Raw genomic sequence first — 5,801 nt, 5'->3', positions numbered from 1 at the left:
ACGCCTCCTCATTCCTTATTTTATAATTATTTTTCATCATCTCATGGTGTTTTCCTCAGTTTCGTCGAAACCCTAATTTTGGCATATTTCTCGAACTGATGCTCAATTGCACGCCAGAAAATATCAAAATTCTCAGGACTGAGACGTGGACGCCTTGGGGACACGAGCACGCTATCTTGACCGACCAAGATTGGCTCTTTGGCTCACGGAAGCGGGTCCCATCAATTTTCACAGTTTTGACCTAATTTGCACAATTGCTCGTATTAGGTCCAAAACTCTTCCAAACACTTTGGATTTTCATGAAGTGATCTTCAGGCGGTCACGTGACAACCTAGTGCCGGTTTCATGACTCCATGGTCGGTCCCTCGCCTCGTCATAATTAATTAGGTTTTCTCACCTAAGGCTCAGACGAGCATTTTTGAATAAATGATTAAGCCAGCATTTAATCATTCTTCCACCAACAAATCGTCAACTCTTGCGGAGTTCTTTGTATTTTCTCACATGAGCATATGGACACTACATGGTTGATCCACGGTCCCATGTAGTCGCTCCCTCCTTCGTCCCATGGTTAAAATTCTGACGAACCATGAATTGATCAAATTAGGGTTTCTGAATCCAAGGATCATCATTCCAGATTCCAACCTTAATAATTTTACGACGACCTCATGGTCATTAATCTTATTAATTATGCTCGATTCAACAACTAGTACTTTAATTAATATTTTGGTCACGCTGCCAATAATCCATCAGATGAGCAACACTTGCTCAGATGATAAATATTTTCTCATACCAAGGAATATTGGTTCAACAATCAATATTCAACGATCCATCGAATGAGAAATACTTGCTCACTTCATCGTAAGAACTATACCTCTGTCTCATGACATGTTCAATTCATGAGTTTCAGAACATCATGTTCAACTCAGCAACTACATGGACTCATCGTCCCATCAAACCACGAAGTCATCAATTGACTAACAAACCACGAGACGTCAATCGTGTCACTTTGGGGGATATCACTTAGGGTTTTGGTCTGGCGGTCCACGACACGTGTGTTCAAACACACGATGGAATGTGAGCAAGTCGTGCAATCAGTTGAAGGAATTCACGAGGTAGTGGGTGGAAAATCGACCAAGTCTCCACACGTTGAGCAACTGGTTTCAAACACGATATCCAATTCCCCACTACTTGATTCCATCAACTGTCACACTTCATGGGATCATGGTGTCTACAATTCCAACAAAATAAATAAGTCTCTGAATCATGATTGAATCATCATCATCGGTATCATCAATCTCAGGTCTCATCGACAACACGAGATAATCAACTCATCAATTGAGCAACTACTCTCAATTAAGCAATTTCAATCATTCAGAGCTTATCATATTCAGAATTCACACACCCAAAATATTTGATTACCATTGATTCCATACATTCCCAGCTTTCCTCCTACAGATCAACCCATCCTCTCTTGTGACCGAATTTACTCTGGAACGGTCATTGTCTTGATTTAGGCCGGATTACTACAGATTGATCTCTCGAATCTAAAGCACCCCCTTTGCAGCGGTGCATCTGTGTGAGGTTTAACATTTCGCTCGGTTCGAGGAGTCTCCCCCGTACGGTCGTCTCCTCAATTCCTTAAAAACCAACAAATCGTTTTTCCCCATCTACAGATTGGCGACCACAGTGGGAGATCATTCTCTCGGTTGCAATCTCGTGATTTCACAAGATGGCTGGTCTTAGGTCCGGATTAGTTACATGTTCTAATACAAATGGTGCTAGCACTAGCAACAACAACGACAGCGAGGATATCCCGGGAATGATTCATGCCTCTAACACTGACGGTGGTGACGTTACTCCTCCTCACGTCAACGCGGAGAGTCATCCTTTGTTCGGCTGACACCTTGAGGAAGTCAGAGGAAATCCACCACCTACCATTGTTGATCTCATTAAAATGCAAGAGACTCTTGCAAAGAATCAAACCGATATGGCTATAACACAGAAGGAGCTATTTAATCAACAGAAAGCTCTCACTAATACAAGGTAGACCCAAGGAAAAGGAAAAGAGAAGGAAAAATCCTCAGACGCTGATCCTGAGGTAATTCTGATTCATACAGTAGATGATGATGAATTCCGCAAAGCTTCCGACGATCCATCGGTGAAGGAGTCATCAAACTTTATCACTTGGGAGGATTTGGAACGCATTCTGGAGAACCGTGGAAAAGACAAAACCCCACATGTCCATCGTCACCGTCCTCCGTACCCTGTTGTTATGCAAAGATTCCTCTTCCAAAAGGTTATACCTCTCCAACCTTCACTTTGTATTACGGAACATTCAATGCTCGGGAACATATTTCTATTGGGCGAACACGAGCACAACCATGTCATCCGTCTGAAGGAATTTTCAAATTTTCTGACAGGCAGAGCATACACCTGGTACAACAACATCGTACCGGGAAGTATCACCGATTGGGGAGAGATGATTAATGCTTTCCACAGAAAATACTTCTTCGTGTCAGAGCAAGTCACTCTCTCTGATCTAGGAAGGATGTTTCAAAGGAGCAGCGAACATCCTGATGATTATGTGAAAAGGTTCAGAATTCAAGCCTTGGACTGCCACGACCCACACGTCACATAGCAACAACTTGTAGACTTGTGCGTCAACAAAATGATCTCGTTCTACAGAGCCTTGCTGGAAAACCTCCGATTCCACCCTTTCTCAGAACTTCATGAAGCAGTCAAAACGATCAGAGACTACTACACCTGCTTTACTGAGCAAAGTCTACAAGGTCGAGGAACCTCGGAGCAGCCGACGCCTGATCAACAAAAAGTACGATTTCCAACCTTCCATGAACGTTGTTGCTCAAGGAAGAAAAAGGAAAGCTTCTGCTCAAACATGCGACATCCAACACCTCTTTCTACAAAAGCATCACAGAAGGATAACCAATCTTGCACAAACCTCGACCTGGCATCAACGAACGGGAAAATGATCGGACAGACTCAAACTTCTCATAAAGGAGTGATCGAGTTACTGGAAGTCTGGGTTCAAGACGGTGCAATCAAACTGTTGCTCATCATAGAGAGCTAACATGAAGAATCCAAGGTAGTGTCACCTTCATAGATTTATCAACCAGTCGAAAAGTAACTGCAATATTTTGAAGCACGTCACCAAAGAGAAGGTTGATCCACAATAGCTTCAACTGGGCACTGGAGGAGTACACAAGAATCCTCTCCCAATCATAACCTTTACCCTCTCTGAACAACCTATCAAAGAGGCAGTTCAATCCTTGGTCGAACGTGAATTTTTCTATCTGTCGAAGGCACAAAAGAGAGACATGTTCACATCAATGAACCACATCGTGTCAATAAGTCCATTCCGGAAATACTTCTTGAGCCTCCAGCCACAAACCAAGAGATGTACGACTGGGGACAGCTTTCCACAGTCGAAGAAACAAATTTGGAAGAACGTTGATCGATGTCGGCACCGGCATCAACATCATTCCACTGAAAACCTCAGAGTCGCAGGAATCAGTCTACAAGAAGCTACTTATGCTCCCATCTCAATCAGAGACCTTGAAGGAGCGGTTGGAATACTTATGGCTACATCACTCTCAAAGTGAACATAAGTTCAACACTGGACAGAAACCAAGTTTCACATAATCAGGAAGATCCAGGATATGACATGTCCTTCAGACGAGCGTGGATACACTCTGAAAAGATGGGTACTTACAAAGCGCCTTTGGTTACACGTCTCTCCAACGAAGAAAGTTCTGATCCAGAAGATTTTACGGACATTCCATCATCAGAGTACTTGGAGGAATTTCAAACTTTGACGAGGTTGAAGAAAGAACCTGCAAAAGATGCATATACATCCATCAAGAGGTTCCGCACTCAGGCAAGTCTCATCCCACGTCTATGTCATTTATTTCCTCACATGTTATCCTAGCATGGTGATGTAGTTTCGAAAGTGGTAGTAAAGTTCGTTCAACTCGGATTGTGTAAAGGTTTGATTTAAGAACTAAGAATAAAAATACTAAAAATATATTCACAAGGTTGTCACGAATATCGAGAGGTACTGAGACTTAGGATTTCACCACTAATCACATTCAATTGGTTCATATGATGACTCATAACAATTCTAGCTCTTTTGTTGACTCTTTTCTTTGCCAAAAGTAGATTTTATAAAGCATTAGATGTAAATCACAAGCATGACGCATCAAAAGTTCCTAAAACCAAGCATGCGACATCAAACAAAATCACAACTAATCAAGAAAAATCATAAATCGATTAAAACAAGTGCAAAAGTCATAAAGAATCAATTATAGTTACCAAGTGATTGTGAAATAGGGCTTCCTCCATCATCCCAGTGTTGGGGTTTAGCTCCTCATATTAATCATGATCTCAAAATACATGTATAAAGATCAAAAGTTGATTAAAAGGGAGTAAAACAATTGAACAGAAAAATCGCAACAGAAATAACTGTTGCAAAGGCGTTGTTCACTGTTACAAGAAGACCGATATATATGAAGTGCTGTTGAGACTGCAGCTGCGACCCCCAAAACTTTGTCGTAAACACTGTTGAAGAACGACTGTCTTCGGACGTCCGTTCTTCATGTTCTTCAGCAGCACCAGCAAAAATAAAACTCCAATTCGTGATTTTAGCTCTCTGTTCTCTTCTAAACCTCTCATAAAGTTGTCTAACCCTCTCTGTGACTTGAAGCAACCTTTTTATAGCCAACATGAACCCTAATACTCGATTTAATTCTCTATTTTCTTCGGCAGAAAGTCTCGGACTTCTCCACTTTCCAAACTCTTCTCTACGCGTTTCTGAGCTGTACAGGTCATTCCAGTTCCTCTATTAGATTGATACGAATCTCAGAAAGGGTTATCTTCCCTCAAATCACCCGTAACTGCCAAATATAATCTCAACAGAGCCCGAAAACTTCTTCCTCCTCTGTTTTCTTCTCGCGGCTTATCCAGCCTCAATTGGTTGAGTCCAATCAATCTACCAGCCCTGTTGTGATCCAGAAAGTCCAGCCCAACAAATTTCCGCAATCGAATCTGGTCGAATCCCTTGCGAAATCCAATTCCAAACCTTCACGACTGCTGCCGTTTTTCCCGCCGAATTCCGATTCGAATTGTGAAGAAGAAGAGGCGCCCCCTATCCAGAGTAGGGGTGCCTTTAGCAGCTGCCTTGGGGTGTCCTGAGGGTGCCCCTTATCCATGTTGAGAGTCCGAATAACAAGTGTCCTCCGGGCGCTTTTAGACAACTTTTCGGGCCGATTTTTCCAAAAATATTTATTGGCCAAAAATACCTACACACACATAAAACACCATAATAAGTACAAAAATGAGAACTATCAATATATAGAATCAAGACAAATTAGACACAAAAATGTGTCTATCAAATACCCCCAAACTTATTATTGTCTAGTCCTCGAGAAAAACTGAAATAAAATTAAATCCTAACTCACTGACGCAGGCATCGTCGATTGCATTTAGCGTATGCAATAAGCCTTTAAACCCCTAAGTGTCCCTAGTGGCGGAGTGTTGTCTCCGGAGGGCTTACAAGAGGTATACCCACAAAACCTTTACTCCAGACCCTAGCTATCTACACAGAACCTTGGAAGGCACTAAAGAATCTCCTTGTTGGCATACTTATTGACTACAGGAGGAAGTACGCTGATGCGAAATTCCAATTGTTTTACACGAGTTTGCACTCAAGCATACTAAAATTCATATAAAGTGACAGAGCTCTACTCAGATAGTCACACTATGGACATCAATATCCGGAGTCAAAC

The sequence above is a fragment of the Papaver somniferum genome, chromosome 1, assembly GCF_003573695.1.
Source record: "Papaver somniferum cultivar HN1 chromosome 1, ASM357369v1, whole genome shotgun sequence".
NCBI lineage: Eukaryota > Viridiplantae > Streptophyta > Magnoliopsida > Ranunculales > Papaveraceae > Papaver > Papaver somniferum.
The sequence above is the reverse complement of the archived record's forward strand: the minus strand, read 5'-3'. Positions refer to the sequence as shown.